The sequence below is a fragment of the Scyliorhinus canicula genome, chromosome 19 (assembly GCF_902713615.1).
Source record: "Scyliorhinus canicula chromosome 19, sScyCan1.1, whole genome shotgun sequence".
Taxonomy (NCBI): Eukaryota; Metazoa; Chordata; class Chondrichthyes; order Carcharhiniformes; family Scyliorhinidae; genus Scyliorhinus; species Scyliorhinus canicula.
Window position 1 is genome coordinate 55,101,599 of NC_052164.1, and position 26,069 is coordinate 55,127,667.

The following is a 26,069-nucleotide window of genomic DNA, read 5'->3' on the forward strand; positions in this document are numbered from 1 at the left end:
AAGCAAGACTTGCTTTTGGTGGGACATTCAAGTCTCCGCCTAATGAACTGGTAACCTGTGCTGAATGCAGAGTCAGGTTTGAGTAACTGCCATCAGATCTAAATGTTAAAACTGAGTGCATTGCATTGTGTTGGAAACACATGATGATGTGCTGGTGTCAAATTTAATGCTTAATTTTAGTGAAGCATATTCGTGGCATTGAGACCATTTGACCCATTGTGTCTTGTATCATGAGATACAACATGTTTTTCCCCCACAAATGCCAGTAAATGGCTTTTACACTCGTTTGAAACTTGTTTAAATGCTATTTAGTTTGACAACCTAAAATTATTTCAGAGCAAGACAGATCAGATGAGCTTGCTATTAAAATCAGTGTTTAATAAGGCTGTTTATTTAGGCAGAATTTCATATAATAAAAATACAATTCAGTGTTGACCAGTCAGGCAGTGGTATTGTCACTGGACGAGGGTCGTGCCCTGGTTCAAATCCAACATCTGGAATTAAAAGTCTAATGTTGACCATGAAACCATTGTGAATTGTTGTAAAAACCCACCTAATGTCCTTGAAGGAAGGAAATCTGCCGCCCTTAACTGGTCTGGCCTACATGTGACTCCAGATCCACAGCAATGTGTTTGACTCTTTTAAATACTCTAAAATGGCTTAGCAAGCCACTCGGTTGTGTCCAACCACTACTGAAACCGGACAGACCACTTGTCCTAGGCACTGGAAACGACAGCCTTCTTACTGACACCTGGGAGCTTGTGCCAAAATTGGGAGAACTGTCTTACACCCTGACATAATCATACTGATTATGGCACCATTGCCATCCCAGCACCACTGTGCTACCCAGAGGAGGTGGCGGCGCAGGGTACACAGTAGAGAGGGAGTTGCCCTGGGAGTCCTCAATATCACCTCTGGACCCTATGAAGTTTCATGACACCCAGTTTAAACATGGGCAAGAAAACCACCTGCTGACTACCACATACTGTCTCCGCTCAACTGATGAATCAGACCACAGCTAGAGTTCAATGTGCAGTTCTGGTAACCACACTACAGAAAGGATGTGATTACACCAGCAAGCGGCAGAGGAGATTCATCAGGATTTGCCTTGGCTGGGGCATTTCAGCTTTTAAGAGCGACCCCTTTGAAGAGGGGTTGGTTTTCTTGGAGCAGAGAAGGCTGAAGGGGGACCTGATTGAGCTGTACAAAATTATGAGAGGCATAGATGTGTTAAATAGATACTTTTCCTGTACGTAGAGGGGTCTATATCTAGGGGCCAGAGATTTACGTCTGTTTGAAATCCTTCCAAAAACAATCTGAGTAAATTGTCCCAAGGCAATTCACAGGAACATGATAACAAAATGACACGGAACTGAATAAGGAGATATGAGGTCAGATGACCAAAAGCTTATCGGAGGTTGCTCTTAAGAAGTAGCACCTCAGAGGAAATCGATATTAAGGAAAGGTAAGGGATTAGAATTATAAATGTGTTGGTATCTCCGAGAATTGGGCTGGAGATCAGAGACGTGGCTGGAGAGAGTGAGAAACCACGAGAATTTTAAAATAAAGATCTCGCTTGACCAGGAGGGAGGTGAACAGGACTTGGTGTGAGTTTGGTCAAGGGCAGCAGAGTTTTGGTTAACAAGTTTACGAACGGTGGAATGTGGGTGGCCAGCCAGGAATACATTGGAGAAGTTAAGCCTGGAGAGAATCAAAACATGAATGATTTTCAGGCACTAATTAACTGAGACTGTGGTAAAGTTGGGGGTGACATGGAAGATGTAGGCAGTCTTATTTATGGCGCAAATATGTAATCAATAACTTGGTTGGGGGGGGGGGGAGGGGAGTGCGGCGCGAGGAGGAGGAGGGAATGAACCAATTCCTGGAGAGGCTAGAGTTCCCGAAGGTAGATGAAGAGCTGGTGGAAGTCTTAGGGGGCCAATTGGGCTCGGTGAAGCGATAGACGGATTGGGGGCAATGCAATCCGATAAGGCCCCAGGACCTGACGGATTCCCAGTGGAATTTTATAAAAACTTGTCAGGGCTAGTGGGACCGCTGTTAGTTAAGGCTTTCAATAAATCTAAGGAGTTGGGAGTGCTCCCCCAACGCTATCATAGGCATCAATCTCTCTCATCCTGAAGCGAGATGAGGACCCAGAGAGCTGTGGATCGGACAGACCAATTTCATTTTCAAATGTAGATGCTAAATTACTGACAAAGTTCTTGGCCACCAGAATAGAGGACTGTGTCCCGGAGGTAATAGGTGAGGATCAGACGGGAGTTGTGAAGGGCAGGCACCTGACGTCCAATATTAGACGGTTTCTTAATGTTATAATGATCCCAACATTTCATCAAGCAGACCATGTCCAGATACAGCAAGATCTGGATAAAATTCTGGCTTGAGCTGATAAATAGCAAGTAGCATTTGTGCCACGAAGTATCAGGCAATGACCATTGCAACAAGAGAGGATCCACTAATTCCCCTTGACATTCGATGGCATTGCCATCGCTGAATTCCCCGCATTATCAACATCCTGGGGGTTACCATTAACCTGAAATTGAACTGGACTAACCATATAAATGGCTAAACAGTCAGAGGCTGGGAATTCTGAGAGAGTAACTCATCTCATCCAAGCCTGTCCACCATCTACAACGCACATGTTAGGAGTATGATCGAATACTCGCCACTTGCCTGGATGAGCACTGCTCCATCAACACGCGAAACGTGACACCATCCTGAGTGTGCTTGATCATCATTCCAATCAATCAGCCCCTCCACTACTCAGGCAATGTGGCAGCCGTGTTTGCTATCTGCAAGATGCACTGCAGTAACTCACCAAAGATCCTGAAACAGCACCTTCCAAACTTATGATCTCTACCGCTGAGAAGGACAAGGGCAGCAGATACATGGGAGCATCACCACCTGCAAGGTGTCGTCCCCCCCCAGCCACACACCATCCTGACTTGGAAATATATCAGCGTTCCTTTACTGTCGCTGGGTCAAAATCCTGAAGCTCTATGGCACTGTGGTTGTACTTACACAGGGACTACAGCGGTTCAAGAAGGCAGCTCACTATCACCATCTCAAGGGCAATTAAGCATGGCCAGTAAATAATGGCCTTGCCAGCGACATCCACAACTTATGAATGAATAAATAAGAAAAAAGCTTTGGGAGGTGACAGTGCTTTCATAAACTTTGGAATTTGGAAATGGGGCAGCGGTTTACAAGGGCTGCAGGATCAAGTGTTTGTTTTTAAGGAGAGGTTGATGCCAGCAGTTTTAAAAAGAGAGCGGAAAAATACATGAAGGTAAAATGATGAATGATACCAGCTAAAATGGGGACGAGGAGTTCACAGTTAATCTCTGAACCTGCACTGTTTTAGATTTTGGCTGATTAATCTGTCACATTTTTCCTGACCATCTATACTATCCTTCCCAAAGGTCAGCAATTTTCAGCTGCTTTTATAAATTATAGGTTGTTTGGGTAAGCCAGAGTTGTTTTAGTCTCAAACAATTGCCATTGAGAGGGATGGAGTCAGTGGCTTGAGCACAGATTTGATAATTGGGACTGAAAACAATGATTTCGGTCAGATCCCTTGATGTTACTGGAGAAAATTAGGGAAGAGTAGCACCCTGGATTTAAAGAAAACGTTCTAAGTGAAATCAAGAGTTGAGAGAAATGTACTGTCCCATAATATTTAGTTAGAGAGCCACTCTTCAGAGTGTAATTCAATGAATATAGACTTAGAGAGAGAATGTTGTTCAATTTTGTACACCCAACTAATCTAGTTAAATGTTTAGAAGACCAAAGGCGAGTGTGAATGAGCACTGTTTTTAAAAAATATTTTTATTCTCCTTTTTCACATTTTCTTCCAAATTTACACCCACCAACGAACAATAAACAGTAACGAATACATTGTCAATCCCATTATCAACAACAACAATCCCATCAAACCTCCCACCAAACCCCCAAACAATAGCCCACATGTTAACATAAACAAGAAGGAATCAGGAAACACCCAGTCACCCATGTACCCATGTAGTCCCCCTCCTGATCTTCCCCTAGGTGTTTCTGACCTGTACAACCTCTCCTAGAATTCCTTAAAGACCTTGTTAATCTGATCCAGAGCCACCACCAACTTCCCTGCCCTGTCCCGCACCAGAACAATTTCCCTTGCCTCCCTCCGCTGACCCGCCTTCTCTCCATGCTCATACACTGAACCCCTTGCTCGTCTCAGTTGGTGCACCGCCTTCCTGGTAGATAGTCGGTCAAAGCTCGCCTGTAGTTCCTTCTTCTTTTCCAACTTTACTGGGACCCCATCTTCTGCATAACGCCTATCTACCTCCAATATCTCATCTATTATGCTGTGACGCTCCAAACTCTGTTCTTTGTCCACCCTAGCCTTAAACGAGATCACCTTACCCCTCATCATCGCCTTTAAAACTTCCCACACAACCGCCTTCATCATCTCCCCCGTGCAGTTGAAACTTACATATTCCTCAATTACTATTTCAATTTTGTCACAGAACCATCGGTCCCCCAACAGTCCAACATCTAATTTCCACCTCAGCCTCTGTACTACCCCCTTCTCCAGTACCATATCCACCCAATGTAGGGCATGATCTGATATTGCAATTGCCGAGTACTCCAGCCCCTTCACACCAGCCAGCAGAGCATTCCCCACCACAAAAAAGTCGATTTGCGAGCATACCTTGTGGACCGCTGAGAAAAACGAATGCTCCCACTCCCTTGGGTGCAGAAACCTCCAAGGGTCTACCCCTCCCATTTCCACAATTTAGCCCAACCCCGCCCCCCGACGGGGCCAAAGAGCCAGGCCGTGACCTTCCAATCTTGGCTCCTGCATCAGGTTCCAGTTTCCACCCTCCACCCCCCCCCCCCCCCACAAAATATCAGTTTGTGTGAGTCCCAAGTTGCGGATGGCCCCCACACACCTTCTTTGCGAATCCCACATCGTCCCAATTGAGACCACATACACATATCAGCGCCAGTAGCCTCCCCTCCTGTCACAATCACATATCTACCCCCCTGATCTGCAACTACCTTCTCCATCTGGAGCCGTACCCTTTTACTGACCATTGCCGCTACCCCTCGAGTCCTTTCGTCAAATCCGGAGTGAAACAACTGGCTAACCCAGCCCTTTTTAAGTCTCACCTGACCCTTCACCCTCATGAGAGTCTCCTGCAGCATTGCTACATTGGCCTTCAAGCTTTTGAGATACACAAGCACCCTTGACCTCTTGACTGGACCTCCCAACCTCCTCATGTTCCACGTTACTATCCTAACTATCCCTTGCCAACCATCATCATACCACCGGGCCCTACCCCATGGGCCTGACCCGCCTCTATCAAGAACCATTAACAATGATTAACATTGAACCCCCTACCCCCCTCACAGAATCCCCGTCGTACTTCCTCTCGAAAAAACCTTGCGCAGTATTGATTCCCCCCTCCCCTGCTTGCCTTGTAGGCCTATCGTAACCTGCTAACCAGGCTCCAATGACCGCAGCCCCCCTCCCATCTCATGTCCGTTCACGAGCCGATTTTAGTTAGCTGGTGCGGGTGCCTCCCACCCAGCCCCAGAGAAAAAAGAAAAAACAATCCCGCCCATACAATTTAATAATGTAACATACAACCGTCACAACAAAGAATGCCAATCATACCAAACAATAACTTAAACTCTATAACAATGTGAAGTCAAGTAAGTTACAACACAGGTCAATGAAAAAGAAAGTTATAACCTTTATACATTTTCCAGCTCCCCAATCACAGTCCACAACCTTTCTTCCAGCTCCACTCCTCACTACTGTCCCAAGTCTTCTGCCTTCACAAACGCCTCCGCCATCTCCACTGTTTTGAAATAAAAATCCTTGGTGTCCCCTCAGCTTCGCCAGGTACACCATACCAAATTGCACCCCCTTGCCGTACAGTGTCGCCTGAATCCAGCCAAACGCCGCTCGTCTCTTCGCCAACTCCACTGTCAAGTCTTGATATGTCCGAACTCCAGCACCAGCCCACTGCACCTCCCGCTTTTGCTTCACCTAGCTTAATACCCTCTCCTTCACGTGGTGTTTATGGAATGAGATAATTACTGCTCTCGGTGGCTCATTCACTTTGGATTTCGGCCTTAACAACCGATGAGCTCGGTCCAGTTCATACCGGGAGGTGTCCTCACCCTCCCTCATCAACTCCGCCAGCATCTTCGTGAAATACTTCTGTTGACCTCGGGCCCTCTGCCCCTTCGGGCAAGCCCACAATTCTCAGATTGTGCCGCCTTGCGGTTCTCCAAATCTTCGAGCTTTGCTCGAAGTCCTCTGTTGGCCTCCACCACCCTCCGCAACTCGTCCCTCATCGAGGTGAACTGATCGCTGTGCTGCGGCACGGCCTCCTCCACTTCCTTCATTTTCTCACCTCAGCCGATACCTTTGCCACAGCTACCCTCGCCGGGGCGATTGCCTGCTCCAATGATTTCAGTGCAACCACCATCTCCTTCCTCCAGGCCTCCATGTGCTTCGCAAACTGCTTCTCCAGTTCCACAGCCATCACCTTAGTCATATTTTTCCACTGTAAGCAGTGCAGCCCTACCATGCGGTCCGGCATCTGCCATCTTGCCAGCACTTTTGCTGGCCCTCTCACTCGACGGCAAACCCTTGTTTCCTCACTTTTTTCTGATGCTCCTCGCAGCCCTTTTCACATCCTTTAGCGACTTATTATTTTTCCCTATTCAATCCTCCAAAAATTACCCCGGGACTTCAAACTGCTTAAAAATTCATCTCACGCGGGAGCAATCCCTCTATATGTGACTTGTCCTCTACATGCCGCCACCAGCAGTCCAAAAGAGCATTGTCAAGACGGGACAATGGGTTTAAAGAATGGCAGACCAAATGCACTGTCAGCAAGTGTGAGGTGATATATTTTACCTCAATTAAACTGCAGCAATTGTTTTGTCATTGGATGTGGAGGGAGAGCAGAGACTTCATTGGATGTTAACGGCAGCGCCTCTGGTTGATAAGGCTATATGTATATTTATTTGAAGTTCAGAATATGAACTCTTAGGTTTTGTAGGAAAGCTTCAGCTCTTTTTTTTTGGAGGATTGTGTGCTATATCAGGTCCACAATATAGGAAAAATATTGATGCTTCAGAGATAAAACACTGACTCGGATGTTGCCTGGTGCATTCCCAGTATTATGACCATTCCTACTGATTCCAGAAAGTAGTGTATAATGGATAAACAACAACAATGCAGCACAGGAACAGGTCTTTTGGCCTTCCAAGCTGCGTCGATCACGTGTCCTATCTAGATCAATCGTCTGTATCCTTCTATACCCTGTCTGTTCATGTGTCCATCTTGTCAAGTCTTAAAGGTCGCTAATGTATCTGCCTCAACCACCTCATTTGGCAGTGCATTCCAGGCCACTACTGTTGGGGGACCAGCTCACCTCGATGGGGGACTGTTATATTACCATGTTTGGTAATATGTTGTATTTTCTTTCCTTTCTTTCAGAATGACTCGATGTAGTGATTTTTAAAAATAAATTTAGTGTAGCCAATTCATTTTTCCCCATTAAAGGGGTAATTTAGCGTGGCCAATCCACCTAACCTGAACATCTTTGGGTTGTGTGGGCGAAACCCACGCAAACACGGGGAGAATGTGCAAACTCCACACGGATAGTGACCCAGAGGTGGGATCGAATCTGGGATCTCAGCGCCACGAGGCAGCAATGCCAACCACTGTGCCACCGTGCTGCACTCAACTTGATGTACTGTTGACGAAGAATATACCAATCAAAAGATGGAAACAAAACAAATTTATTATTACACTAATTAAATGAAGTTCGAACACTCTACTGAGCAACAGATAATAATTAAATGATATTGAATCTGTCTTACAGTACTCAATATTAAATCTAGTCACTAACTACACTTATGATCTAACCTCGTGCTATCTCTATCTACTCTAAACTTGAGCTTGTGCTTTCACCATGCTTCTCCTTATACTATTACTAGAATTCCCTGAGAGGCTGTCTGAAATAGAGAGGTAGTAACGCCCTCTAGTGTTTGATTTACACAGTGATATAATTATTAACCCTTCACTAACCTGACTATATACACATATCATTGCATCTCCCTTTTTTTCTGACATTTATATCATCAAAAGGAAAAGATTTATAATATCGGTACACCACACATGATATGTATATGAATTTAACATGAGTGAAAAAAATGAATAATTAAATAGTCCAACAGGTATGATTTCACAAATCGAGTCTGTCCTGCTATCTTCTATTCGTGGTCAATCGTAAACCACGAAGATGAGTGTCAGAAGTTTTTAACGTCTTCTGTGAATCTTCAATAACCTTAGAAGATGTCGTCATATTGTGAAAGAGACTTTCACGCAGTTGTAGATCTGGAAAAATCTTGTTAGATGGTTTAATTTTCAAAAGTGCTCATTGATTACGCCGAACAATTGAATCTTCATTCGTTTGAATGCTACAGGAGCGTGGTGCTGCTTGACGAATTACTTCCGCAATAGCAGGCCAACCTCCATCAGGAATTTGAATCCTGACTTGATCTCCTGAATTCAGTGTTTCCAGTGCAGTTGCATGTTGATTGCAGTATTGTTGTTGCATCTCTTGTTGATGTTGCATATTTTTAATTACGGGTAGATGATCTGGATCAGGTAGTCTAATGGATGGAAGAGTAGTCCTTAACTCCGTTCATCAATTGAGCTGGTGACAAACCCGTGGCAAGCAGAGTTCCTCTGTAGTTGAGTAAAGCAAGGTTCATGTTCGCATGAGAATCAAAGGATTTGTGTAGAAGTTGCTTCCTTATGCACACCCCTTTCTCAACTTTCCCATTTGTTTGTGGATAGTGCAGACTTGATGTGATGTGAGCAAAATTATATTCTTTGGTGAATTAAGTCCATTCATTACTATCAAAACACGGTCCGTTATCAGACATGACAGTGTTCGGGATACCATGTCTTGCAAATATTTCTTTGGTAGCCTTGATAACAGATCTGGAAGTCTAGTCTGACAATTTGATGAATTCAGCATAATTTGAAAAGTAGTCTCTGATTAACATGTAATCACGACCATTAAAATGAAATAAATCAATTCCTACTTTGGACCATGGAGTTTTCTCCAATGCATGCGGTAGAAGGTTTTCTTTGCATTGTGCAGGTTGGAATTTTTGACATGTTTCACACGAGTATTTGTAATGTCTCCGTTGATACCAGGCCAATAGACAGTTTGTCTTGCTCTTCTCTTGCATTTTTCAATGCCAAGGCGACCTTCGTGCATTTGTCTCAGAATCATGGGTCTAAGTGACATAGGAATCACTACGCGATGTAGTTGAAGTAACAATCCAACAAAAACTGTTAGTTCAGCTTGTATGTTTCTATACTTGGAACAATGTCCTTTTGGCCAACCATTGTTTAAATGGTCTATGACACGAAGTAACATAGGACAGTACAGCACAGTACAGGCCCTTCAGCCCACGATGTTGTGCTGACCATTTACCCTAATCTAAGATTAACCTAACCTACACCCTTCAATTCACTGCTGTCCATGTGCATGTCTAAGAGTCGCTTAAATGTCCCTAATGACTCTGACTCCACCACCTCTGCTGGCAGTGCATTCCACACACCCACCACTCTGTGTAAAGAACCTAACCTCTGACATCTCCCCTATACCTTCCTCCAATCACCGTAAAATTATGTCGCCTCATGACGGCCATTTCCTGCGAGAAAAGTCTCTGGCTATCCACTCTATCCATGCCTCTTATCACCTTGTACACATCTATCAAGTCACCTCTCTGCCTTCTTTGCTCCAGTGAGAAAAGCCCTAGCTCCCTCAACCTTTGTTCATAAGATATGCCCTCCAGTCCTGGCAGCATCCTGGTAAATCTCCTCTGCACCCTCTCCAAAGCATCCACATCCTTCCGATAATGAGGTGACCAGAACTGGACACACTATTCCAAGTGTGGTCTAACAAGGTTTTATAAAGCTGCAGCAAAACCTCGCGGCTCTTAAACTCCATCCCCCTGTTAAACTCAATCCCCCTGTTAATGAAAGACAACACACCATACGCCTTCTTGACAACCCTATCAACCTGGGTGGCAACTTTGAGGGATCTATGTATGTGGACCACTAGATCCCTCCATCCTTCCTGCCTTTAACCCTGTATTCAGGATTCAAATTCGACCTTCCAAAATGAATCACTTCACATTTATCAAGGTTGAACGCCACTTGCCACTTCTCAGCCCTGCTCTGCATCCTGTCAGTGTCCTGTTGTAACCTACAGCAACCCTCAACACTATCTATAACTTCCCCAATCTCCGTGTCATCGGCAAACTTACTAACCAACCCTTCCACTTCCTCATCCAAGTCATTTATAAAACTCACAAAGAGCAGAGGTCCCAGAACACATCCTTGTGGGCCACCATTGGTCACGGAATACTTTTCGTCCACTACCACTCGCTGTCTTCTTTAGGCCAGCTAATTCTGTATCCAGACAGCCAAATTTCCCTGTATCCCATGCCCCCTAACTTTCTGAATGAGCCTACCAAGGGGGACCTTATCAAATGCCTTACTGAAATCCATATACACCACATCCACTGCCCGACCTTCATCAATGTGTCTCGTCACATCCTCAAAGAATTCAATGAGGCTTGTGAGGTATGACCTACCCCTCACAAAGCCATGCTGACTATCTTTAATCAAACTATATTTTTCTAAATAATCATAAATCCTATCTCTCAGAATCCTTTCCAATATTTTGCTCACCACAGACGCAAGACTAATGGGTCTGTAACTCCCAGGGATTTCCCTATTCCCTTTCTTGAACAGGGGAACAACATTCTCCTCCCTCCAGTCATCCGGTACTAATCCACTGGAGAGTGACTACGCAAAGAACATTGCCAACGGCGCAGCAATCTCCTCCCTCGCTTCCTGTCGTAACCGTGGGTATATCCTGTCAGACCCAGGGGATTTAGCTATCCTGCTGCTTTTCAAAATTTCCAGCACATCCTCCTTTTTAATATCAACCTGTTTGAGTCTATTAACTTGGTTCACACTGTACTCACGAGCAACAAGGTCCCTCTCTAGTGAATACTGAAGCAAAATATTTATTGAGGGCCTGCCCCATCTCCTCGGACTCTAGGCACAAGTCCCCTCCAGTATTCCTGATCGGCCCTACTCTCACTCTGATCATCCTCTTATTTCGCAGATAAATGGAGAACGCCTTGGGGTTGTCCCTAATCCTTCCCGCCAGAGCTTTTTCATGCCCCCGTCACGCGCTCCTCAGTCCATTTTTGAGTTCCTGCCTGGCTACCTTGTAACTCTCTGGAACCGAGTCAGATCCTTGCTTCATCAACCTTACATAAGCTTCCTTCCTCTTGACTAGAAGCTCCATTTTTCTTGTCATCCAAGGCTCCTTCACCTTACCATTCCTTCCTTGTCTCAGTGGGACAAAACTATCCAGCACTCGCAGCAGGTGCTCCTTAAACAACCACCACATTACTGTTCTGTATTTCCCCAAGAACAATTGTTCCCACTTTATGCTCAGCTCCTGTCTAATGGCAGTATAATTTCCCCTCCCCCAATTAAATATCTTCCCATACTGTGTGTTCCTATCCCTCTCTATGACTATGGTAAAGGTCAAGGAGTTACGGTCACTATCACCGAAATGCTCTCCCACCTGGCACCTGGCCTGGTTCATTGCCGAGCACCAAGTCCAATATGCCCCCCCCCCCCCCCCCCCCAAGTTGGCCTATCTACATATTGAGTCAGGAATCCTTCCTGTACACACCTGACAAAATCTGCTCAATCCAAACCATTTGCAAAAAGGAGGTTCCAGTCAATGAGGGAAGTTGAAGTCATCCATGACAACAACTATGTTATTTCTGCACTTTTCCAAGATCTGCTGCCCAATCTCTTCCTCTATCTCTCTGCTGCTATTGGGGAGTCTTGAGAAAACTCCCAATAAAGTAGAACATAGAACATTACAGCACAGTACGGTCCCTTCGGCCCTCGATGTTGCGCCGACCTGTGAAACCATCTGAAGCCTATCTGACCTACAGTATTCTATTTTCATCCATATGTCTATCCAGTGACCACTTAAATGCCCTTAAATTTGGCGAGTCTACTACTGTTGCAGGCAGGGCGTTCCACACCCCTACTACTCTCTGAGTAAAGAAACTGTCTCTGATATCTGTCCTATATCTACCACCCCTCAATTTAAAGCTATGTCCCCTTTTGTTGGTCATCACCATCCGAGGAAAAAGACTCTCACTGTCCACCCTATCTAACCCTCCTACTATCTTGTATGTCTCTATTAAGTCACTTCTCAGCCTTCTCCTCTCTAACGAAAACAACCTCAAGTCCCTGAGCCTTTCCTCGTAAGACCTTCCCTCCATACCAGGCAACATCCTAGTAAATCTCCTCTGAATCCTTTCCAAAGCTTCCACATCCTTCCTATAATGTAGTGACCAGAACTGCACGCAGTACTCCAGGTGTGGCCGCACCAGAGTTTTGTACAGCTGCAGCATGACCTCGTGGCTCCGAAACTCAATCCCCCTACTGATAAAGGCTAGCACACCATATGCCTTCTTAACAGCCCTATTAACCTGGGTGGCAACTTTCAGGGATTTATGTACCTGGATGCCGAGATCTCTCTCTTCATCTACACTACCAAGAATCTTGCCATTAGCCCAGTACTCTGCATTCCTGTTACTCCTTCCAAAGTGAATCACCTCACACTTTTCCGCATTAAACTCCATCTGCCACCTCTCAGCCCAGCTCTGCAGCTTATCTATGCCCCTCTGTAACCTATAACATCCTTCAGCACTATCCACAACTCCACCGACCTTCGTGTCATCTGCAAATTTACTAACCCATCCTTCTACACCCTCTTCCAGGTCATTTATAAAAATGACAAACAGCAGTGGCCCCAAAACAGATTCTTGCGGTACACCACTAGTAACTGAACTCCAGGATGAACATTTGCCATCAACCACCACCCTCTGACTTCTTTCAGCTAGCCAATTACTGATCCAAACCACTAAATCACCTTCAATCCCATACTTCTGTATTTTCTGCAATAGCCTACCGTGGGGAACCTTAGCAAACGCCTTACTGAAATCCATATACACCACATCAACCGCTTTACCCTCATCCACCTGTTTGGTCACCTTCTCAAATAACTCTAAGGTTTGTGAGGCATGACCGACCCTTCACAAAACCGTGTTGAGTATCGCTAATCAACTTGTTCTTTTCAAGATGATTATAAACCCTATCTCTTATAACCTTTTCCAACATTTTGCCCACAACTGAAGTAAGGCTCACAGGTCTATAATTACCAGGGTTGTCTCTACTCCCCTTCTTGAACAAGGGGACAACATTTGCTATCCTCCAGTCTTCCGGCACTATTCCTGTCGACAAAGACGACATAAAGACCAAGGACAAAGGCTCTGCAATCTCTTCCCTGGCTTCCCAGAGAATCCTAGGATAAATCCCATCTGGCCCAAGGGACTTATCTATTTTTACACTTTCCAAAATTGCTAACACCTCCTCCTTGTGAACCTCAATCCCATCTAGCCTGGTCGACTGTACCCGAGTATTCTCCTCGACAGCATTGTCTTTCTCCAGTGTAAACACTGACGAAAAATATCCATTTAACGCTTCCCCTATCTCCTCTGATTCCACACAACTTTCCACTACTATCCTTGATTGGCCCTTATCTTACTCTAGTCATTCTTTTGTTCCTGATATACCTATAGAAAGCCTTAGGGTTTTCCTTGATCCTATCCGCCAACGACTTTTCGTGTCCTCTCCTCGCTCTTCTTAACTCTCCCTTTAGGTCCTTCCTGGCTAACTTGTAACTCTCAATTGCCCTAACTGAGCCTTCATGTCTCTTCCTCTTGACAAGTGCTTCAACTTCCTTAGTAAACCACGGTTCCCTTGCTCGACAACTTCCTCCCTGCCTGACAGGTGCATACTTATCAAGGAAACGCAGTAGCTGTTCCTTGAAAAAGCTCCACATTTCGATTGTACCCATCCCCTGCAGTTTCCTTCCCCATCCTATACATCTTGCCGAATAGTATCATAATTGCCTTTCCCCCAGCTATAATTCTTGCCTTGCGGTATATACCTATCCCTGCCCATTGCTAAAGTAAACATAACCGAGTTGTGATCACTACCACCAAAGTGCTCACCTACATCTAAATCTAACACCTGGCCGGGTTCATTACCCAGTACCAAATCCAATGTGGCCTCACCCCTTGTTGGCCGGTCTACATACTGTGTCAGAAAACCCTCCTGCACACACTGTACAAAAACTGACCCATCTATAGTACTCGAACTATAGTATTTCCAGTCAATATTTGGAAAGTTAAAGTCCCCCATAACAACTACCCTGTTACTCTCGCTCCTGTCGAGAATCATCTTTGCTATCCTTTCCTCTACATCTCTGGAACTATTCGGATGTCAAAAGACAACTCCCAACAGGGTGACCTCTCCTCTCCTGTTCCTAACGCCCATACTACCTCAGTAGACGAGTCCTCAAACGTCCTTTCTGCCGCCGTAATACTTTCCTTGATTAACAATGCCACACACCCCCCTCTTTTACCATCTTCTCTGTTCTTACAGAAACATCTAAATCCTGGAACCTGCAACAACCATTCCTGTCCCTGCTCTACCCATGTCTCCGAAATCGCCACAACATCGACATCCCAGGTACCAACCCATGCTGCAAATTCACCCACCTTATTCCGGATGCTCCTGGTGTTGAAGTAGACACACTTCAAACCAGCATCTTGCTTGCCGGTGCCCTCTTTCGAACTTTTAACCCTATCCCTGACCTCACTACTCTCAACATCCTGTACACTGGGACTACAATTTAGGTTCCCATCCCCCTGCTGAATTAGTTTACCCCCCCCCCCCCCCACCCGAAGAGCACTAGCAAATGTCCCCCCCAGTGACTGCTCCTTTCTTGTTTCTGACTCTCTTCTCTCTCTCTCTCTCTCTCTCTCTCTCTCTTCTCCCCCCTCCCCCCCCTCCCCCCCCCCCCCCCCCCCCCTCCCCAGTAGATAAACCCTTCTCAACTACCTCCTTTTCTTCAGCTGTGGTGCACTCCCTCACTAACAGAGCCACTCCCCCTCCTCTTTTACCTCCCTCCCAGTTGTTCTGATAACATCTAAACCCCGGAACATCTAACAACCATTCCTGCCCCTGTAAAATCCATGTCTCCGTAAAGGCCACAACATCATAGTTCCAAGTCCTGATCCATGCTCTAAATTCATCTCCCTTATTCCTGACACTCCTTGCATTGAAACAGACACACTTTAACCCATTCCACTGAGTGCAACTTTGCTCTATCAATTGTCTATCATAAAAAACATAGCAAAATACAGCACAGAACAGGCCCTTCGACCACGATGTTGTACTGAACTTTTGTCCTAGATTAAGAACAAATTAATCTACACCCCAGCATTCTACCGTAATCCATGTACCTATCCAGTAGCCGCTTGAAGGTCCCTAATGTTTCCGACTCAACTACTTCCACAGGCAGTGCATTCCATGCCTCCACTCTCTCTGGGTAAAGAACTTACCTCTGACATCCCCCCCTATATCTTCCACCATTCACCTTAAATTTATGTCCGCTTGTAATGATTTGTTCCACCCGGGGACAAAGTTTCTGTCTACTCTATCTATTCCCCTGATCATCTCATAAACCGCTATTAAGTCGCCCCTCATCCTTCTCCATTCTAATGAGCAAAGGCCTAGCATCCTCAACCTTTCCTCGCAAGACCTGCTCTCCATTCAAGGCAACATCCTGGTAAATCTCCTTTGCACCTCTACCAAAGCTTCCTCATCCTTCCAAAAATGAGGCGAGCAGAACTGCAGAAAGTACTCCAAATGTGGCCGTATCAAGGTTTTGTACAGCTGCAGCATCACCTCCTGGCTCTTAAATTCAACCCCTCTGCTAATGAACGCTGGCACACCAAGGCTTTCTTCACAGCTCTATCCACTTGAGTGGCAACTTTCAAAGATCTATGAACATAGACCTCAAGATCTCTCTGCTCCTCCACATTGCCAAGAACCCTACCGTTAACCCTGTATGCCGCATTCATATTTGTCCTTCCAAAATTGACAACCTCACTTTTCAGGGTTAAACTCCATATGCCACTTCTCAGCCCAGCTCTGCATCCTATCTATGTCTCTTTGCAGCCGAAAACAGCCCTCCTCACTATCCACAACACCACCAATCTTTGTATCATCTGCAAATCTACTGACCCACCCTTCAACTCCCTCATCCAAGTCATTAATGAAAATCACAAACAGCAGAGGACCCAGAACTGATCCCTGCGGTACGCCACTGGTAACTGGGCTCCAGGCTGAATATTTGCCATCCACCACCACTCTCTGACTTCTATCGGTTAGCCAGTTTGTTATCCAACTGGCCAAATTTCCCACTATCCCATGCCTCCTTACTTTCTGCATAAGCCTACCATGGGGAACCTTATCAAATGCCTTACTAAAATCCATGTACACTATATCCACTGCTTTACCTTCATCCACGTGCTTGGTCACCTCACCAAAGAATTCAATTAGACTTGTGAGGCAAGACCTACCCTCTCTCAAATCCGTGCTGACTCCCTAATCAAGCAGTGTCTTTGCAGATGCTCAGAAATCCTATCCCTCAGTAACACTTTTAATTACTTTGCCTACCACCGAAGTAAGACTAATTGGCCTGTAATTCCCAGGTTTATCCCTATTCCCTTTTTTGAACGGGCACGACATTCGACACTCTCCGACCACCCCTGTTGACAGCGAGGACGAAAAGATCATTGCCAACAGCTCTGCAATTTCATCTCTTGCTTCCCATAGAATCCTTGGATATATCCCGTCAGGCCCGGGGGACTTGTCTATCCTCGAGTTTTTCAAAATGCCCAACACATCTTCCTTCCAAACAAGTATCTCCTCGAGCTTACCAGTCTGTTTCACACTGTCCTCTCCAACAATATGGCCCCTCTCATTGGTAAATACTGAAGAAAAGTACTAATTCAAGACCTCCCCTATTTCTTCAGACTCGATACACAATCTCCCACTATTGTCCTTGATCGGAACTACCCTCGCTCTCGTCATTCTCATATTTCTCACATGTGTAAAAGGCCTTGGGGGTTTTCCTTGATCCTACCTGCCAAAGATTTTTCATCACCTCTTAGGTCTCCTAATCCCTTTTTTCAGTTCCCTCCTGGCTATCTTGTATACCTCTATGGCCCTGTCTGAATCTTGTTTCCTCAGCCTTACATAAGTATCCTTCTTCCTCTTAACAAGACATTCAACCTCTCGTGTCAACCATGGTTCCTCACTATCCTTCCTCATAGACTTGCTGCATACTATTTCTGCCTGTTCAACAGCTACCCTATTCTCTGATCCATAGCTCTGGTTCCCATCCCCCTGCCAAACTAGTTTAAACCCTCCCAAATAGTTCTTGCAAACCTCCCACCCAGGATATTGGTGCCCCTCCAGTTTAGAACAAGAACAAAGAAAATTACAGCACAGGAACAGGCCCTTCGGCCCTCCCAGCCTGCGCCGACCCAGATCCTTTATCTAAACCTGTCTCCTATTTTCCAAGGTCTACTTCCCTCTGTTGCCGCCCGTTCATATACCTGTCTAGATGCCTCTGAAATGATGCTATCGTGCCCGCCTCTACCACCTCCGCTGGTAAAGCGTTCCAGGCACCCACCGCCCTCTGCGTAAAAAACTTTCCCCACACACCTCCCTTAAACTATCCCCCCTCACCTTGAAATCGTGACCCCTTGTAACTGACACCCCCACTCTTGGAAAAAGCTTGTTGCTATCCACCCTGTCCATACCTCTCATAAATTTGTATACCTCAATCCGGTCCCCCCTCAACCTCCGTCTTTCCAACGAAAACAATCCTAAACTACTCAACCTTTCTTCATAGCTAACACCCTCCATACCAGGCAACATCCTGGTGAACCTCCTCTGCACCCTCTCCAAAGCATCCACATCCTTCTGGTAATGTGGCGACCAGAACTGCACGCAGTATTCCAAATGAGGCCGAACCAAAGTCCTATACAACTGTAACATGACCTGCCAACTCTTGTACTCAATACCCCGCCCGATGAAGGCAAGCATGCTGTATGTCTTCTTGACCACTCTATCAACCTGCGTTGCCACCTTCAGGGTACAATGGACCTGAACTCCCAGATCTCTCTGCACATCAGTTTTCCCCAAGACCCTTCCATTGACCATATAGTCCGCTCTTGAATTTGATCTTCCAAAATGCATCACCTCGCATTTGCCTGGATTGAACTCCATCTGCCATTTCTCTGCCCAACTCTCCAATCTATCTATATTTTGTTGTATTCTCTGACAGTCCTCCTCGCTATCTGCAACTCCACCAATCTTAGTATCATCTGCAAACTTGCTAATCAGACCACCTATACCTTCCTTACTGGTCATTTATGTAGATCACAAACAACAGTGGTCCGAGCACGGATCCCTGTGGAACACCACGAGTCAGCCTTCTCCATTTTGAGACACTCCCTTCCACCACTACTCTCTGTCTCCTGTTGCCCAGCCAGTTCTTTATCCATCTAGCTAGTACACACTGAACCCCATACGACTTCACTTTTTCCATCAACCTGCCATGGGAAACCTTATCAAACGCCTTACTAAAGTCCATGTATACGACATCTGCAGCCCTTCCCTCATCAATTAACTTTGTCACTTCCTCAAAGAATTCTATTAGGTTTGTAAGACATGACCTTCCCTGCACAAAACCATGCTGCCTATCACTGATAAGTCTATTTTCTTCCAGATGTGAATAGATCCTATCCCTCAGTATCTTCTCCAACAGTTTGCCTACCACTGACGTCAAGCTCACAGGTCTATAATTCCCTGGATTATCCCTGCTACCCTTCTTAAACAAAGGGACAACTTTAGCAATTCTCCAGTCCTCCGGGACCTCACCCGTGCTCAAGGATGCTACAAAGATATCTGTTAAGGCCCCAGCTATTTCGGCCCTCGCTTCCCTCAGTAACCTGGGATAGATCCCATCCGGTCCTGGGGACTTGTCCACCTTAATGTCTTTTAGAATACCCAAAACTTCCCCCTTCCGTATGACAACTTGACCGAGAGTATTTAAACATCCATCCCTAGCCTCAACATCCATCTTGTCCCTCTCTGTGAATACCGATGCAAATACTGGGCAGGACTGGAACCGATGTCCCGGGCGGGGGGGGGGGTGCTAGAGCTGTTGGGAAGGGTTTAAACTAATGTGGCAGGGAGATGGGAACCAACGCAGGTAGTAAAACAGGGATAGAAACAAAAGGCAGTAAGAGGGAAAGTGTAAGGCAGAGAAGCCATAGTCAAAAATCAAAAAGGGAGACCGTACAAGGTACAGTGACTGAGGGGAGCTCAGTGAATAGGCCCAGTAATACTAAAAGCAATAAAGCGGGAAGTAAAAATGTAAATGGTAAACGATGCGGCAGGTTGTTAGATAAAGATATGGGTTCAACGACAAGGAAAATTAGGAGAAAAGTTAACAGGAAATATAACTTAGGAGAGGTCACTGATCGAGGTCTTAAAATTCAAAACAGAGGCATAAAAGCCAACATAAGTGTACTTTATCTGAATGCTCGTAGTATTCGGAATAAGGTTGATGGCGCAAATGATCGTGAATGACTATGATTTAGTGGCCATAACTGAAAAATGGTTAAAGGATGGTCAAGACTGGCAGTTAAATATCCACGGGTATCAAACTATTCGGAAGGACAGAGTGAATGGTATAGGAGGTGGTGTAGCTCTGTTATCCGGGCAATAGTAAGGGATGACATCGGTGCTATGGAGGATAAGGTTGAATCCATTTGGGTGGAAATCAGGAATCGTAAGGCGAAAAAGTCACTGATAGGAGTAGTCTACAGGCCATGGGGTAGTCTACAGGTCACCAAATAGTAACATTATGGTGGGGCAGGCAATAAACATAGAAATAACTGATGCATGTAGAAATGGTACAGCAGTTATCATGGGGGATTTTAATCTACATGTCGATTGGTTTAACCAGGTCAGTCAAGGCAGCCTTGAGGAGGAGTTTATAGAATGTATCCGCGATAGTTTCCGAGAACAGTATGTAATGGAACCTACGAGGGAACAAGCGTTCCTAGATCTGGTCCTGTGTAATGAGACAGGATTGATTAATGATCTCATAGTTAGGGATCCTCTCGGAAGGAGCGATCACAATATGGTGGAATTTAAAATACAGATGGAGGGTGAGAAGGTAAAATCAAACACTCGTGTTTTGGGCTTAAACAAAGGAGATTACAATGGTATGAGAGAAGAGGTAGACTGGGAGCAAAGACTTTATGGTGAAACAGTTGAGGAACAGTGGAGAACCTTCCAAGCGATTTTTCACAGTGCTCAGCAAAGGTTTACACCAACAAAAAGGAAGGACGGTAGAAAGAGGGAAAATCGACCGTGAATATCTAAGGAAATGAGGGAGGGTATCAAATTGAAGAAAAAAGCATACAAAGTGGCAAAGATTAGTGGGAGACTAGAGGACTGGGAAAACTTTACGGGGCAACAGAAAGCTATTAAAAAAGCTATAAAGAAGAGTAAGATAGATTGAGAGTAAACTTGCTCAGAATATAAAAACAGATCGGAAAAGTTTCTACAAATATATAAAACAAAGAAGAGTGGCTAAGGTAAATATTGGTCCTTTAGAGGATGAGAAGGGAGATTTAATAATGGGACATGAGGAAATGGCCGAGGAACTAAACAGTTTTTTGGGTCGGTCTTCACAGTGGAAGACACGGGTAACATGCCAGTGACTCATGGAAATGAAGCTATGACAGGGGAGGACCTTGAGATGATTGCTATCACTCAGGAGGTTGTGATGGGCAAGCTAATGGAGCTAAAGGTAGACAAGTCTCCTGGCCTTATGGAATGCCTCCCAGAGTGCTAAAAGAGATGGCTAGGGAAATTGCAAATGCACTCGTGATAATTTACCAAAATTCACAAGACTCAGGGGGGGTCCCAGCGGATTTGAAATTGGCAAAAGTGACACTATTTAAAAAAGGAGGTAGGCAGAAAGCGGGTAATTATAAGCCAGTGAGCTTAACTTTGGTAGTAGGGAAGATGCTGGAATCTACCATCAAGGAAGAAATAGCGAGGCATCTGGATGGAAATTGTCCCATTGGGCAGATGCAGCATGGGTTCATAAAGGCAGGTCGTGACTAACTAATTTTGTGGATTTTTTTGAGGACATTACCAGTGCAGTAGATAATGGGAAGCCAATGGATGTGGTCTATCTGGATTTCCAGAAGGTCTTTGACAAGGTGCCACAGAAAAGGTTGCTGCATAAGATAAAGATAGAACATTGATGCATGGCATTAAGGGTAAAGTAGTAGCATGGATAGAGAATTGGTTAATTAATAGAAAGCAAAGAGTGGGGATTAATGGGGGTTTCTCTGGTTGGCAATCAGTAGCTAGTGGTGTCCCTCGGGGATCAGAGTTGGGCCCACAAATGTTCACAATTTACATAGATGATTAGCAGTTGGGGACCAAGTCCAATGTGTCCAAGTTTGCAGACGACACTAAGATGAGTGGTAAAGCAAAAAGTGCAGAGGATACTGGAAGTCTGCAGAGGGATTTAGATAGGTTAAGTGAATGGGCTAGGGTCTGGCAGATGAAATACAGTGTTGACAAATGTGAGGTTATCCATTTTGGTTGGAATAACAGCAAAAGGGATTATTATTTAAATAAAATATTAAAACATGCTGCTGTGCAGAGAGACCTGGGTGTGCTAGTGCATGAGTCGCAAAAAGTTGGTTTACAGGTGATTAAGAAGGCAAATGGAATTTTGTCCTTCATTGCTGGAGGAATGGAGTTTAAGACTAGGGAGGTTATGCTGCAATTGTATACGGTGTTAGTGAGGTGACACCTGGAGTATTGTGTTCAGTTTTGGTCTCCTTACCTGAGAAAGGACCTACTGGCGTTGGAGGGTGTGCAGAGGAGATTCACTAGGTTAATCCCAGAGCTGAAGGGGTTGGATTATGAGGAGAGGTTTAGTGGACTGAGTTTAGGAGGAACTTCTTCACCCAAAGGGTTGTTAATCTATGGAATTCCTTGCCCAGTGTAGCAATTGAGGCTCCTTCATTAAATGTTTTTAAGATAGAGATAGTTTTTTGCAGAATTAAGGGTTATGGTGTTCGGACCGGAAAGTGGAGCTGAGTCCACAAAAGATCAGCCATGACCTAATTGAATGGCGGAGCAGGTTCGAAGGGCCAGATGGCCTACTCCTGCTCCATGTTCCTATTTTCAGCAGTTACCTGGTCCATGTTATATTGCCATGATTGGTAATATGTTGTATTCTTTGTCCTTTCTTCCAGAATGACCTGATATAGTGTTGACAAAGAATATACCAATCAAAAGATTGAAACATAACTATTTTTTATTACACTACTAATTAACTGAAGTTCGAGCACTCTACTGAGCTACAGATAATAATTAAATTATATTGAATCTGTCTTACCGTACTCAATATTACATCTAGTCACGAACTATACTATGATCTCACCTCATGCTATCGATGTCTACTCTTAGCTTATGCTTTCACCATGCTTCTCCTTATGCTATTAGCAGAATTCCCTGAGAGGCTGTCTTAAATAGAGAGAAGTAGTAATGACCTCTAGTGTTTGATTTGCACAGAGATGTAATTATTAACCCTTCACTAACCTGACTATATACATATTATTACAGCCACCAGCCACTGTGTAGAAAAAAAAACATCCCCCGAACTTGTGTCCCCTTGTAATTGTCATTTCCGCCCCAAGAAAAGCCTCCCAACTGTTCTCCCTATTTATATCCCAAATAATTTCATAAACTTCTATCAGGTCGCTCCTCGGCCTCCTTCTCTCTCGGGAGAACAATCCCAGTTTATTCAATCTCTCCTCATAGCTAATACCCTCCATACCAGGCAACATCCTGGTAAACCTTTTCTGAACTCTCTCCAAAGCCACCATGTCCTTCTGAAGTAAAGTGACCAGAATTGGACATGGTATTCCAAATGTGGCCTAACCAGCATTCTGTTCAACTGTTAACATAATTTTTGAGCTTTTATACTCTATACTCCATCCTATGAAGGCAAGCATGCCATATGCTTTTGTTACCACCATTTCCACCTGTGCTGCCTCTTTTAAGGATCTGTAGACCTGCACGCCCAGTTCTCTGTGTGTCTATGCTCCTGATGGTTCTGCCATTTATTTTATAGCTCCCACCTGAATTTGATCTACCAAAATGCATCACCTCGCATTTGTCCGAGTTAAATTCCATCTGCCATTTCTCTGCCCAATTTTGCAGCCAGCTGTATTCTCGGACAATCTTCATCACTATCCGCAACTCCAGCAATCTTAGTATTGCCTGCAAACTTGCTCATCAGACCAGCTACGGTTCCTTCCAAGTCATTTATATATATATATTACAAACAGCAGAGGTCCCAGTGTGGATCCCTGCAGAACACCACTAGTTACAGACCTCCATTTGGAAAAACACCCTTCCACTGCTACCCTCTGTCTTCTGTGGCCAAGCCAGTTCTGAATCCATCGAGCTAGTTCAACCCTGCCCCACCGTGGGATTTAATCTTTTGCACCAGCCTGCCATGAGGGTCCTTGTCAAATGCTTCACTAAAGTCCATGAATACAACATCCACAGTCCTTCCCTCATCAATCATTTTTATCACCACCTCAAAAAAATCAATTAAATTAGACATGATTACCCTCATACAAAACCATGCTATCTGTTGCTAATAAGACCATTCATTTCCAAATGTGCACAAATCCTATCTCTGAGAATCTTTTCCAACAATTTCACTATCTCTGACGTCAAGCTCACTGGCCTATAATTACTCGGATTAATAAAGAGAAAGTGCAAGGCCCTTTCCCAGACCTCTAGAGACTTCAGGGGAGAGCTCTCAGCACTGCCTTCCAAACAGAGGTAGGCTTTTACAGACCTGGCTGGAGACTGTTTGCATAAGTTACTTTCTGCCTTTTGAAAATTGCTTATTGTCACAAGTAGGCTCCAAATGAAGTTACTGTGAAAAGCCCCTAGTCGCCACATTCCGGCGCCTGTTCGGGGAGGTTGGTACGGGAATTGAACCGTGCTGCTGGCCCTGCCTTGGTCTGCTTTAAAAGCCAGCGATTTAGCCCAGTGTGCTAAACCCGATGGTTTACCCGGGTTAAATCGCCATGCAGAGTTGATATATCTGCTTTACTTTCCAGTGGAACTTCCATGTGCTAGCTGGAAGCTTCTTAAAGCGCCAGAGAGAGGGTCCTCCTGCTGAGCTGTGCATTGTTCGTAAGGAATGAAGTTAAATCAATAGCAAGGAGCGATATAGGATCAGAAGACATAGAATCTCTGTGGGTAGAGTTGAGAAATCGCAAAGGTAAAAAGACCCTGATGGGAGTTATGTACAGGCCCCCTAGCAGCAGTCAGGATGTGGAGCAGAAAATAAATTAGGAGATACAGAAAGCATGTAAAAAAGGCAATATTACAATAATCATGGGGGGACTTCAATATGCAGGTGCACTGGGAAAATCAGATTGGTAGTGGATCCCAAGAAAAGGAATTTGTGGAATGTCAGAGATATTTTTATGGAGCAGCTTGTGACAGAGCCTACTAGGGAACAGGCAATTCTGGATTTGGTGATTTGGATGAGGCAGACTTGATCAGGGAACTTAAGGTAAAGGAACCTTTAGGGAGCAGTGACCACAATATAGAATTTACCCTGCAGTGGAGAAGCTGCAATCAGATATAACGGTATTACAATGAATTAAGGGTGCCTACAAAGACATGAGAGAGGAGCTGGCAAGAGTTGATTGGAAAATGAACCTAGCAGGGAAGAAAGTGGAACATCAGAGGTTTTGGGGGTTATTTGGGAGGCACAACAGAAATTCATCCCAAGGAAGAGGAAACATGCTAAGGGGAGACAAGGCATCCGTGGCTGATGAGGGACGTCAAGGACAGCATAAAAGCAAAAGAAAAAGCATACAAAATGGTGAGGATCAATGGGAAGCCAGAAGATTGGGAAGCCTTTTAAAAACGAATAGAGGATAACGAAAAAAGCAATAATGGGGGGAGAAGATGAAATATGAGTGCTAGCTAGTAATATAAAGGAAGATATGAAGTGTTTTATTCAATATATAAAAGATAAGAGAGAGGCGAAAATAGACATTGGACCATTGGAAAATATGGCTGGAGAAGTAATAATAGGTAACAAAGAAATGGCAAAGGAACTGAATAGTTACTTCATATCAGTCTTCAGAGCGGAAGACACCAGTGGGATGCCAGAGCTCTGTGGAGGATCAGGGGGCAGAGGTGAGTGCAGTGGCCATCACTGAAAATCTGTTAGAGTTCTTTGAGGAAGAAACAAGGAAGTTAGACAAAGGAGAAACAGTGGACGTGATTTATTTAGATTTCCAGAAGGCCTTTGAAAATGTGCCGCATCGAACACTGTTAAAGACATGGTGTTAAAGGCAGGATCCTGGCATGGATTGGCTGACTGGCAGAAGGCAGAGATTGGGATAGAGGTCTTTTGAAGGATGGCAGCCGGTGACTAGTGGTGTTCCTCCAGGGTCGGTGCTGGGACCACAACTTTTCACAATATATATTAATGGAAGAAGGAGCTGAAGGCGCTGTTTTTTAGAACAGTACAGCACAGAACAGGCCCTTCGGCCCTCAATGTTGTGCCGAGCAATGATCACCCTACTCAAGCCCACGTATCCACCCTATACCAGTAACCCAACAACCCCCATTAACATTATTTTTTTAGGACACTAAGGGCAATTTAGCCTGGCCAATCCACCTAACCCGCACATCTTTGGACTGTGGGAGGAAACCGGAGCACCCGGAGGAAACCCACGCACACACGGGGAGGACGTGCAGACTCCGCACAGACAGTGACCCAGCCGGGAATCGAACCTGGGACCCTGGAGCTGTGAAGCATTGATGCTAACCACCATGCTAC

At 45.0% G+C, this 26,069-nt stretch overlaps 1 protein-coding gene across 2 annotated transcripts in view; it reads left to right on the plus strand.

The window, feature by feature from the left end:
* The window catches only part of cdc27 (cell division cycle 27), a 172,382-nt gene that overhangs the window by 92,479 nt on the left and 53,834 nt on the right, over nt 1-26,069 (plus strand). The window lies entirely within an intron of this gene.